Source organism: Microcaecilia unicolor, chromosome 6 (genome assembly GCF_901765095.1).
Source record: "Microcaecilia unicolor chromosome 6, aMicUni1.1, whole genome shotgun sequence".
NCBI lineage: Eukaryota > Metazoa > Chordata > Amphibia > Gymnophiona > Siphonopidae > Microcaecilia > Microcaecilia unicolor.
The window spans coordinates 226,168,379-226,182,262 of NC_044036.1; the positions used below are offsets into that span (position 1 = coordinate 226,168,379).

The following is a 13,884-nucleotide window of genomic DNA, read 5'->3' on the forward strand; positions in this document are numbered from 1 at the left end:
GAATACTTTAGAAAAAGAAATACCAAAAGTTAAAACTTATCAGTAGACAGCAACATGTCATTATCTCGCATAGCAGGCATTATTTCTATAAGTTCCTACCCAAAACACAAGAATGGGTGGCTGCTGATACACCACTATGAAACAAAAAAACAAAACAAAATGGAACAATGCATGCCAGATTTCTCAGGTCCAGCCTTGTGGTGCTGTGGTGGACATAGCTTTGTACTCAGAGGTCAGACAAAGAGGAGGCATTGTTGCCACAGGGGAGGGCTGACAGTTGTATACCTTCTATAGCAGGGGTCTGCCACCTACAGTTACATGCATGTGTGTGGCTCTTTATTAGCCATTTTCCTTCCAAATTTGCAGGAGAAGAGACCTTTCCCTAGTAACTGAATATATGTTAGATCTACTACCCATCCCGATCCTACCTAAATTTACATTATCCAGATTGCAGTGGCCTTAAATACAAATCTACCTATGCATCCAACTTCTCCTTCATAGGCACACAACTATGGAATGCACTACCCAGAATCTTAAAATCAACTCAGATTTAAATTTCAGAAAATTATTGAAGACCACCATGTTCAAAAAGGCATACCTTCCAGACTCAACCTAATCTTAATTTTTCCTGTTTTCAGCAAAATCCATGGACCTTATTATCTTGTATTATCCTGAACTATCTTTTGTTATTTCTGTTGTTTTATATGACACATACGCTTAATAACCTACTATTACATTGTTAATTTATACTTTCTGAACTGTAGCCTACCCTACGGTTATGTGTAAGCCACATTGAGCCTACAACTAGTGGGAAAATGTGGGGTATAAATCAGAGGTGTAGCCAGGTTTTGATCTCAGGGGGAGCAGGCTTTTATAAAATAGGCACCGGTTGGTGTCAGCTAGACAGCAGTGTCTGTGTTGTTGCTCAGGGGCTGTGGCGGGCACTGATTAATACAGGCTGTCTCTGTTGCGTCCTGCCTACAAAGAAACAGTAAGTTACATCAGTAGGCAGGACGCAGAAGAGGTCCCTGGACTGGCCAGAGCAGGCAACCTGTCTTCTTAACTTCAAATAAAAATATTCAAATCGTGACCATCACCTCAGGAATAGCACACCCAGTCCTTCCACTGCTAGACACCTTGTTTAAATCAGATGGGCTTTTGTTTGTGTGGCGACTCTACAGGATGTGAAGAACACTAGTCTTGAGCATTTTTATTTTGGGTGACCTTTGGTGGCCCTTGCCCCAGAGCCTACTTTCAAATAGGGCTAGACACTTTGTGAAATAACACAAACCCCTGCAAAAAGACACCCACAACCTATACTGAAAACTTACCACACCAAAACAGCCATAACCCACCTATGAAAAGACAATGCTATAAATATTACAGTGGGACCTTGAGAAGTGTTTCCCTAGGTAAGTGTAGCTTGTTCCAGTTTCCCAATAGTAGGTATATTGGTGTTTTAGAGCCCAGTGTAATATATATAGCACTGTCTTCTGATTTAGGGCTGTTATGGTGTGGTAAGTTTTGTGTTCTAGGGCAGTCCTGGAGTAAGTACCCCCTTGCCATTCAGGTTTTCAGGCTGTCCACAATGAATCTGCATGTAATGGAGGCAGTATATGCAAATCAATGTCATGCATATTTATTGTGGATATCCTGAAAACCTGACTAGCAAGGGGGTACTCCAGGACTGCCCTAGAACACAAAACTTACCACACCATAACAGCCCTAAACCACCTATCAGAAGACAGTGCTATATATATTACACTGGGCTCTAAAACACCAATATACCTACTATTGGGGAAACTGGAACAAGCTGCACTGTTACACATTCTTACACAGATACTACATGCTGGCAGAATCCTTCACCTCAGTCACACATGCAGAACATGGACAGACCCTCATCTATATAACATAAGAGTAGCCATACTGGGTCAGACCAATGGTCCATCTAATCCAGTATCCTGTTTCCAATGTGGCAGAAACCCAAATTGTGACAACATTCCAATCTAATGCAGAATACTGCATACCAATTTAATGCAGAATAGGGAGCCACAAAAAAAACCCTCAAAAAACAACAAAAATTGAAAGAGAGACCCCCTGCCCAAGGAAGCCAGACTCTAAACAGTGCAATACTGGTTAAAAAAAAAAAAAAAAAAAAGACACACAGAAATGCATTTTCTCCCATCTCAGTGCTTACAAAGTATTAAATAAAAATATTTTTCTACCTTTGTTGTCTGGGAATAGTCTTTTTCCATGTTCCATGAGTCAACCTTACAAATTCTTTTCCAGGTTGACCTTTCTATTTCTTCTCTCGCCTCATCTTCTTCCCTTCGTTCTCTACATCTGTTTGGCACTGATCTTTCATTTTATGTTCCCACTATCAAATAGCTGTGTACAGAGCTGCCAAGTGATCCAGTTCCAGAAGGGAGATTTTTTCCAACCAGTCCTAGTGTGAACTCACATCCCAAATTCATGTGGGATTTGCAGTCCCTGATTCTACCCATCAAAATCTGTGCTGCAGTACGTCCAAAATGACTTAAGAAAATGCACTCGGACCCCTCTACTGTTTTCTCATTTGCTTTGGTCCCACTGTCTCTTTTCTGTTTTTCTCTGTTTCTTCTGCCTTTACAGGGTCTCTTGCCCATCTGACATTTTCTTCTGTCTCCAAGTGCACCATCCTTTTTTCCTCTGCACCACTGTTTATCCTGTCCAGCATCTCCCTTCTGTGTTCCTTGTCCCTATCCTACCCCCAAGTTCAGCATCTTCCCTGTGTCCCCATCTTCTCCCTTTTTCAGCACAAGCCTACCTGGTATCCTCATCTCCCACTTTCTAGCATCTGCCGTCCTGGTGTCCCCCACCTCTCCCTTTTTCTAACATTGTCCTGTGTCCCCATCTTCCTGCTTTTTCCAGCATTACCCGTTACCATCGTCCCCCTTTTCCAGCATTACCTCTTTGTCCCCATCTCACCCATTTTCACCATTGTCCCCATATCCCCCTTCCAGTGGTGCCCCTCTCTGTCCCTCTCTCCTCCTCCCCTTTCCAGTAGTGCCCTCTTTGTGTCCCTATCTCCTTCCCCTCCCATGTGATAACCTTTGAATAACTGTCTATACTTATGGCTATGATTTCTGAACATGTGGTATCAATAAAGGACAAACTTTTAAATGCCCAGTTGGGTATATATGCTAATCTCAACTTTGTTAAATGTTTCAGACACATCCATCTATTTATTCCCATGATATAACTAAATTCTATTATTCTGTCTCACTGTATTTTAAAATGTAAGCCACACTGAATCCAACTTTGCTTGGGATAATGTGTGATATAAACATATATTTAAAAAAATCCTTTATCCTCCACCTTTCAAGACATTGCCTATCCTGCTGGATAGTGATGGCACAAGGAAAGTAAGTTTGGCTCCCTTGTTAAAGTGGACTAGACTGACCAGAGTGGAAGTGAGCCTATTAAACCTTCCCCGCCCGCTTTCTCCCTTCTCCAACACAGCACACACCCCCCCCCCCCCCCCCCGGGCAGCTTCCTCCCTTCTCCAGCCACATCCCCTGCTTTCTCCCTTCTCCAGCCCGCCCGCTTTTTCCCTTCTTCCTTCTCCAGTACACCCCCCTGCCCACTTTCTCCCTTCTCCAGCACCCCCCGAGCATTGCATCTTTCAGTTTCACCTTCTCATCTGCCCGTCTTCTCCCTCCTGCGCAGCACCAGCGATTCAGAGTGAGCCTTGCTTCTGCCGGCGTCGGGGCCTCTTCTCAGGCGCGTCCTACCTCTGCGGAAAACAGGAAGTTGCAATAGAGTAGGCGGCAGAAGCAAGGCTCACTCAATCGCCGGTGCTGCGCAGGAGGGAGAAGACGGGCAGAAGAGATAGGACTCAGGAGGGAGCAGAAAAAAAATTATTGGCAAAGGGCGCATAGGCGCCTTTTTTTCGGAGCAGCTGTTTGGGGGAGTGACCGCTCCCCCCTGCGCCCCACCTGGCTACGCTTCTGGTATAAATGTATTAAATAAATATATAAACAAACTGCACCTCCAGTGCTGCTCCTCTGTAGAACATAATAGCTATACTGGTCCATCTTGCCCAGTATCCTGCCTCCAGCAGCGGCCAATCCAGGTCACAAATACCTAGCAGAAACCCAATTAGTAATAACATTCCATGCTACCAATCCCGGGGCAAGCAGTGACTTCCCCATGTCCATCTAATAACAGACTATGAACTTTTCCTCCAGGAACTTGTCTAAACCTTTTTTAAACACAGATATGCTAACCGCTGTTACCATATCCTCCACCAGCGAGTAACAGAGCTTAACTATTCACTGAGTGAAAAAATATTTCCTATTTGTTTTAAAAGTATTTTCATGTAATTTCATGGTGTGTCCCTCGGTCTTTTGTACATTTTGAAAGAGTGAAAAATCGATTCACTTCTACCTGTTCTACACCACTCACGATTTTATAGGTCTCAATTGTATCCCCCCTCAGCTGTCTCTTTTCCAAGTTGAAGAGACCTAACCTCTTTAGCCTTTCTTCATATGGGAGGAGTTCCATTCTCTTTATCATTTTGTTCGCTCTTCCTTAAACCGTTTCTAACTCCACTATATCATTTTTGAAATACGACGACCAGAACTGCTCAGTACGCAGCAGTGGACAAAAAAGTAAACAGGATGCTAGGAATTATTAGGAAAGGGATGGTGAATAAGACAAAAAATATTATAATGACTGTATCGTTCCATGGTGTGACCGCATCTTGAGTACCGCATTCAGTTCTGGTCGCCATATCTCAAAAAAAGATATAGCAGAATTAGAAAAGGTTCAAAGAAGAGCAACCAAAATGATAAAGGGGCTGGAACTTCTCTCGTATGAGGAAAGGCTAAAAAAAGTAAGGGCTCTTCAGCTTGGAAAAGAGACAGATGAGGAGAGAAATGATTGAGGTCTACAAAATCCCGAGTGTTATAGAACGAGTAGAAGTAAATCCATTTTTTATTCATTCCAAAAGTACAAAGAACTAGGGGGACACTCGAGGAAGTTAACAATGCTGGGCAGACTTCTACGGTCTGTGCCCTGAGAAAGGCAAGGACAAATCAAACTTTGGCATACAAATAAAGTATCATATGCCATGTAAATGAGTTTATCTTGTTGGGCAGACAGGATGGACCGTACAGGTCTTTATCTGCCATAATTTACTATGTTACATGGAAATACTTTTAAAACAAATTGGAGGAAATATTTTTTTCACTCAACGAATAGTTAAGCTCTGGAACTCTTTGCCAGAGGATGTAGTAACAGCAGTTAGCGTATCTGTGTTTAAAAAAGGTTTGGACAAATTCCTGGAGGAAAAGACCACAGTCTGCTATTGAGACAGACATAAGGAAGCATGTACTTGCCCCGGGATTGGTATCATGGAATGTTACTGCTAATTGGGTTTCTGCTAGGTACTTGAGACCTGTTTTGGCCACTGTTTGAAAAACAGGCTACATGGACTAGCCCAGTATGGCTACTCTTATGTTCTAACTGAAAGCAATACTCAAGGTGAGGTCACACCCTGGAGCTATACAGAGGCATCAATAATATTCTTGGTTTTATTTTGCATCCCTTTCCTAATAATTCCTAGCATCCTGTTTGCTTTTTTGGCCACTGCCCCATACTGGGCAGAAGAATGCAGCTTGTATTCTTAGGCAAGAGATCAACGTCCCAAATGCTTTCTACAGTTCAACAGGATACCATGGGAAACCAATCAACATTGCCCCTGTTTGGCCAGCAACATATGCTTTAGACTGCAGCTATGCCTGCCTAAACTATTGGGAGGAACACTGATTAAAAGAAGTTAACTTCTCAGTGGGCTTGAAGGGTAAGGCTGGGCTGGGGGGATTGCATGGGCTTAGGTGAGGTATGATGACTGGTGGGGAAAAGTACTCAAACTATTTTAAGAACCACCACAAAACAAAATCTCTAGAAAAGAGTGATGCATTTATTTTTTTCTCTCTCATCTTAAATCACATTTATTTTGCCATGTGTCATAGAATAAAATTATTTTTTGTGAGTGTATATTATTGGGATAATTTTATAGTGACTTGTAAAAAAGCAAAACAAGATGATATCTTTTTTTTGAAGTTATAGCACATTTATTGAAAGCATCTTTATTGAAATACAATGGCATCTTTTCTTAATCCAAAGGTTTGAAACAAAACCTATCTCCATGCATTCAAAGATACAATTCTTTTTCTATTTTTCTCCCTCTCACCCATTTACCCCTCCTCTTGCCATATCTCCCCATAGGCATCAGAATAGGAGAAGCCACAGGTGCCATAGAACCAACAAAAATTTCCTTCACTCTACCTCCCTTTTGCACGCCTGCCCACCCACCCCCACAAGGTTTCTTATCTCCCTCCATTGGGGCAGCAATGAGAACGACATGCGGAGGCAGCTGCTTGCCCCGGGATTGGTAGCATGGAATGTTGCTAATAATTGTGTTTCTGCCAGGTACTTGTGACCTAGCTTGGCCACTGTTTAAAACTGGATACAAGGCTAGATGGTCCACTGGTCTCACCCAGTATGGCTACTCTTATGTTCTTATAATGCTGAAACCTGCAAAATACCACAAGTATGGGGGGCCTTGTAAGTGGTCCGGAGCCGTGACATGACCCTCAAGAGTCAGCCCAGACTGGGCGTAAGCGAAGGAGATGCAATCTGCTAGCCAATTAGAGATGGTGCGTTTCCCGACAGCCACTCTCCTTCTGTTGGAATCAAAAGAAACAAACATTTGGGCGGACTGTCTGTTGGGCTGTGTCCGCTCCAGATAGGCCAATGCTCTTTTGCAGTCCAATGTGTGCAGCTGACGTTCAGCAGGGCAGGAATGCGGACGGGGAAAGAATGTTGGCAAGACAATTGAGTGGTTCAGATGGAACTCCGACACCACCTTCGGCAAGAACCTAGGGTGAGAACGGAGAACTACTCTGTTATGATGAAATTTGGTGTAAGGAGCATGAGCTACCAAGGCTTGGAGCTCACTGACTCTGCGAGCTGAAGTAACTGCCACCAAGAAAATGACCTTCCAGGTCAAGTACTTCAGATGGCATGAATTCAGTGGCTCGAAAGGAGGTTTCATCAGCTGGGTGAGAACGACATTGAGATCCCATGACACTGTAGGAGGTTTGATGGGAGGCTTTGACAAAAGCAAACCTCTCATAAAGCGAACAACTAAAGGCTGTCCTGAGATCGGCTTACCTTCCACACAGTAATGGTATTTATTTATTTGTTGCATTTGTATCCCACCTCTTTGCAGGCTCAAAGTGGCTTACTATACATCATGAGTAGTGGAAGAATGTTAGTAAAATAAACATTTATTGCATGATCTTGGTCAGCATGATGATAAATAAAGTAATAGTATACAAGCAGATATTAAGAAACGGTTCTGAAATTAGATAGGCGAGTTGTGCACTAATCGCACTAAGATGAACTCATACAGAGTTGGTCTTAAGACCAGACTCAGACAAGTATAGAAGGTATTCAAGCAGGGTCTGTGTAGGACAAGAGCGAGGGTCTAGGGCCTTGCTGTCACACCAGACGGCAAACCTCCGCCATAGAAAGAAGTAACTCTTTTTAATGGAATCTTTCCTGGAAGCAAGCAAGACCCGGGAGACACCCTCGGAGAGACCCAAGGAGGCAAAATCTACGCTCTCAACATCCAGGCCGTGAGAGCCACAGACCTGACGTTGGGATGCAGAAGCGCCCCCTCGTTCTGAGTAATGAGGGTCAAAAAACACTCCAATCTCCACGGTTCTTCGGAGGACAACTCCAGAAGAAGAGGGAACCAGATCTGACGCAGCCAGAAAGAAGCGATCAGAATCATCGTGCCTCGGTCTTGCCTGAGTTTCAGCAAAGTCTTCCCCACCAAAGGTATGGGAGGATAAGCATACAGGCGGCCTTCCCCCCCAATCCAGAAGAAAGGCATCCGACGCTAGTCTGACGTGGGCCTGAAGTCTGGAACAGAACTGAGGGACCTTGTGGTTGGCTCGGGTAGCAAAGAGATTCACCAAGGGGGTGCCCCACGCTTGGAAGATTTCGTGGACCACTTTGGAATTGAGCGACCATTCGTGAGGTTGCATGATCCTGCTCGACCTGTCAGCCAGACTGTTGTTTACGCCTGCCAGATATGTGGCCTGAAGACACATGCCATATCGGCAAGCCCAAAGCCACATTCTGACGGCCTCCTGACACAGAGGGCGAGATCCGGTGCCCCCCTGCTTGCTGATGTAATACATGGCAACCTGGTTGTCTGTCTGAATTTGGATAATTTGGTGGGACAGCCGATCCCTGGAAGCTCTTAGCGCGTTCCAGACCACTCGTAACTCCAGGAGATTGATCTGTAGACCTTGTTCCTGGAAGGACCAACTTCCTTGGGTGTGAAGTCCATCGACATGAGCTCCCCATCCCAGGAGGGACGCATCCGTCGTCAGCACGTTTTGCGGCTGAGGAATTTGGGACGCCCCAGAGTCAAATTGGACCGAATTGTCCACCACTGCAGGGATTGAAGAAAACTGGTGGGCAGCTGGACTACATCCTCTAGATTCCCAGCAGCTTGGTACCACTGGGAAGCTAGGGTCCATTGAGCTGATCGCATGTGAAGACGGGCCATGGGAGTCACATGGCCGAGCAATCTCAACATCTGCCGAGCTGTGATCTGCTGACAAGCCCACACCCAGGAAACGAGGGACAGGAGATTGTCGGCCCTTGGTTCCAGAAGGTATGCACGAGCTGTCTGAGAATCCAGCAGAGCTCCTATGAATTCGAGTTTTTGAACTGGAAGAAGGTGGGACTTTGGATAATTTATCACAAACCCTAGTAACTCCAGGAGTCGAATAGTCATCTGCATGGGCTGTAGAGCTCCTGCCTCAGAGGTGTTCTTCACCAGCCAATCGTCGAGGTAAGGCAACAGGTGCACTCCCAGTCTGCGTAGAGACGCCGCCACTACCGCCAGGCATTTTGTGAACACTCTGGACGCGGAGGAGAGACCAAAGGGTAGCACACAATACTGAAAGTGCCGTATTCCCAGACGGAATCGAAGATACTGTCTGTGAGCTAGCAGTATCAGGATGTGAGTATAAGCATCCTTTAAGTCCAGAGAGCATAGCCAATCGTTTTCCTGAATCATGGGAAGAAGGGTGCCCAGGGAAAGCATCCTGAACTTTTCTCAGACCAGATATTTGTTCAGGGCCCTTAGGTCTAGGATGGGACGCATCCCCCCCGTTTCGTTTCCACAAGAAAGTACATGGAATAGAATCCCAGCCCTTCTTGCCCCGGTGGCACGGGCTCGACCGCACTGGCGCTGAGAAGGGCGGAGAGTTCCTCTGCAAGTTCCTGCTTGTGCTGGAAGCTGAAGGACTGAGCTCATGGTGGGCAATCTGGAGGCTTTGTGACCAAATTGAGGGAGTATCCTAGCTGGACTACTTGAAGAACCCACTGGTCGGAGGTTAGGAGAGGCCACCTTTGGTGAAAAAATTTTAACCTCCCCCCCGACCAGTAGATCGTCCGGCACAGACACTTTGATTGCGGCTATGCTCTGCTGGAGCCAGTCAAAAGCCCGTCCCTTGCTTTTGCTGGGGAGCTGCAGGGGCCTGTTGAGGCGCACGCTGTTGACGAGAACGAGCACGCTGGGGTTTGGCCTGGGCAGCAGGCTGGCGAGAAGAAGGATTGTACCTACGCTTATTAGAAGAATAGGTAACAGTCCGCCTTCCCCCATAAAAACGTCTACCAGTTGAGGTAGATGCTGAAGGCGTCCAGCGGGAGAATTTGTCGAAAGCGGTGTCTACCACCTGTTCGACCTTTTCTCCAAAAATATTATCCCCCCGGCAAGGAGAGTCCGCTATCCGCTGCTGGAGTCTATTCTCCAGGTCTGAGGTGCGCAGCCATGAGAGTCTGCGCATCACCACACCTTGAGCAGCGGGGCCCTGGACGCGACATCCAAAGTATTGTAAACACCCCTGGCCAGGAATTTACGACACGCCTTCAGCTGCCTGACCACCTGCTGAAAAGGCTTGGCTTGCTCAGAGGAGAGCTTGTCCACCAAGTTCGCCAACTGCCGCACATTATTCCGCATATGAATGCTCGTGTAGAGCTGGTAGGACTGAATTTTGGAAATGAGCATAGCAGAATGGTAGACCTTCCTCCCAAAAGAATCCAAGGTTCTAGAGTCTTTGCCTGGGGGCGCCGAAGCATACTCTCTAGAACTCTTGACCTTCCTTAAGGGCCAGATCCACCACACCAGAGTCGTGAGGCAACTGAGTCCGCATTAACTCCGGGTCCCCATGGATCCGATACTGGGATTCTATCTTCTTGGGAACGTGGGGATTAGTTAGCGGCTTCGCCCAGTTCGCCAGCAATGTCTTCTTGAGGACATGATGCATGAGTACTGTGGACGATTCCTTAGATGGCGAAGGATAGTCCAAAAGCTCAAACATTTCAGCCCTTGGCTCATCCTCCGTAACCACAGGGAAGGGAATGGCCGTAGACATTTCCCGGACAAAGGCCGCAAAAGATAGACTCTCGGGAGGAGAAAGCTGTCTTTCAGGAGAGGGAGTGGGATCAGAAGGAAGACCGTCAGACTCCTCATCTGAGAAATATCTGATGTCTTCCTCTGCTTCCCACGAGGCCTCACCATCAGTGTCGGACACCAGTTCATGAACTTCTGTCCGAAGCCGTGCCCGCCTCGACTCCATAGGAACATGGCCACGGTGGGAGCGTCGAGAGGAAGACTCCCGCACCGGTGGTGATGGAGCTCCCTCCATCGATGTCATCGGGGAGTCCACCTGGGAGGCAGCCGATGCCGGTACCGCAAGCGATACCGGTACAGGAGACCTCGCCACGGACGAGGGCCCAGCCGTCGCCTCAGTCGTCGGTACCGGAGGTGCAATCACCCCCGGTACCGGAGAAGGGCGCAACAGCTCTTCCAGGATCCCTGGAAGGATGGCCCTGAGGCTCTCGTTTAGAGCGGCTGTCGAGAGAGGCAAGGAGTCTGGTACCGGCGATGAACTGCGAATCTGTCCAGGACGTGGACGCGGTACCGAGCTGTCCACAGGGGAGCACATCGACACCTCCTGAATGGAGGGTGAGCGGTCCTCCCGGTGTCGACGCTTGGGTGCTGGTGGCACCGGCAACCCAGAGCTCTCGGTACCACATCTGGAAGGTGAGTGATGACGATGCTTCTTTGCCTTCGCACGAAGCACATCACCGGCACCTCCCAGTACCGAAGAGAAGGACGTCGAATCCAAATGCCTCCTGTGGGGCCGGGTCCGAAAGAGGTCGGTCCCGGGGGGGAGGGGCTGTACCGCAGGAGCCCTCAAGGCAGGCAGAGACCTACTCGAGGACTCGCCACCACCAGCAGGGGAATGGACAGCCCTCACCTGCGCTCCGGAAGACGAAGCACCCTCCGATGACATCGATACCACTGATAACCTCGGTATCGAAGACGCTGGATCACCGGCCGAAGAGCTGGGTACCGCAGACGTCAACGCACTGGACGATGACCTCGGTACCGAAGACGTCGAAGCACCAGACGAGGCCCTGAAAAGCAAATTCCTCTGGGCCAATCTCGCCGCCTGAATCCGCTTCTTCAAGAGAAGGCAAAGAGTACAGGCCTGGGGGCGATGCCCGGCCCCCAGACACTGAAGGCACAAAACGTGCCTGTCAGTGAGAGAGATAGTCCGGCTGCACTGGGTGCACTTTTTGAAGCCGCTGGTAGGCTTCGAGGACAGGGGTGGAAAAATCACGCCGACGAAGTCAAAATTTGTGATGATGGCTAATGGCACCAAAAAATTTAGAAAAAACCCGTACGGGCGGCAAAAAAGGCCGCGCTCGACAATGAAAGGAAACTTACGGGAAAAAACTCAACGTAAAGGAAGTTTTTGGGTTTTTTTTTTAAACTAAGAGACACGACGGAAAAAGAGAAAATTGGGCACTTCCGAACAGAAGAACGCAGCGAAAAGACGCGAGGGGTCTCCTTGGGGCACAGACCGACCGAAAAACAGCCATCCTGAGCCGCGGAAAAAAGAAGACTGATGAACACGAGCGCGTTCGGGCAGGAAGACGGTCGCGCATGCGAGGGCTAGCAAATGCTGTTGCTAGTGAAGATCTCCGATTGGAGGGGCTGCCATGGACGTCACCCATTCGTGAGAACAAACTGCCTGCTTGTCCTCGGAGAATTATGATTACCCCAATACCATATCTCCCAAAAGAATTCTGTGAAAATGTACTACTGGACATCACAACTAGAACCTTGGTGACTGGGCAGGATATACAATTTTCAATAGATTCATTATACACAATAATTCCTAAAAGCCACTTGCAGGGTAAATGGGCTATTTGAAAGTTTCACACTTGTGCTAATTCAACCATCTTTACTGTAAATATTTAGGTAGTACAAGACCTACTATGATGTACACAGATTGTAGAACAAAAACAAAAAAAAGTGGATGTAGACCGATGTAGTTCCAGCACAGGGATATTTATTAACAGTTCATCAACTATAAACAGCGAAGTAAAAAATGACAACGCAGTCCTGCGTTTCAACACCACATGTGCCTGTTTCAGGAGTCAAAATACCTCAGCCAAAGCTGATAGCACAAGCTTGATAAATCAAAGCATCCAATAGTGAACGTATATCTCCCTTTTCTTGTTCAAGTTGCTCATGTCAGCTTTTCCTACTCCTTGTCTTGTAGCTGGCAATACAGAAGTATGAAGAATGTTCCTTGCAGGACTGCACAGAGTCATTTTTTTACTTCGTTGTTTATAGATTGTAAGCTCTGTCGAGCAGGGACTGTCTCTTCATGTTCAAGTGTACAGCGCTGCGTACGTCTAGTAGCGCTTTACAAATGAGAAGTAGTAGTAAGTAGTAGTAGTATAGCTGATGAACTGTTAATAAATCCTGTGCTGGAACTACATTGGTCTACCCCCACTTTTTTTTTTTTCTTTGTTTGCTCTGTTTGGTTTTCTTGGGGACTCTGCTGCTTTTTTGCACACACACATACATAGACTATGCACAGCCTGGGATCCCATTTTCCAGCCACTTTCTCTTTGCTATATTTAATTCCTAACCAAACCTTCCACATCGATCAAAGCCTTTAAAGAAGTTCTGAGAAAGCTGACAAGCACAATTCCATCAGCAATTTGTCCCCCTGGGCTAATCACTGACTGATACGCTGATGGACTTAAATCAGTCAGTCACTGATCCTGGTTTATGCATATGGATACCGAATATCACAACTGAGTTATAACAAAATCTGCAGCTGCTTAAGTTTAGTCAACGTTATGCAATTAGCACTGCCTATACTGGCCATACTTATGCCCACAGGGAAAAAATGAATAAATTAAGCAAAAAATAATACAGCCTACACAAATATTTGAAAAGGAGAATCTTTCAAACTTTCCCCTGCTAGTATGGCTACTCTTATGTTCTTATGAATTTTAGTTTAATTTATAAAGAATTATCAGTTGCATGTTTTCTAAGGCGTCTTCTAATAGAAAACATGCAACTGATAAGCCTCTGTTTTAACAACCTTGAGTAGTTTTGTATCACCTGCAAATCTGATCACCTCACTCATCGTCCCGAATTGCATATCATTTATAAATATGTTAAATAGTACTGGTCCCAGTACAGATCCCTGTGGCACTCCACTGTTTACCCTCCTCCATTGAGAGAAATAATCATTTAATGCTACCCTCTGTTTTCTGTCCAATAACCAATTCCTAATCAACACCAGAACCTTGCCTCCTATCCCATGACTTTTTTTATTTTCTCAGGAGTCTCTCATTAGGAACTTTATCAAAAGCTTTCTGAAAATAGAAACACTACATCAACCAGCTCACCTTTATCCACATGTTTATTCACGCCTT

General features: G+C 46.3%; 1 protein-coding gene across 3 annotated transcripts in view; it reads right to left on the reverse strand.

The window, feature by feature from the left end:
• Positions 1–13,884, reverse strand: part of SLC31A1 (solute carrier family 31 member 1) — a 211,652-nt gene that overhangs the window by 167,997 nt on the left and 29,771 nt on the right. The window lies entirely within an intron of this gene.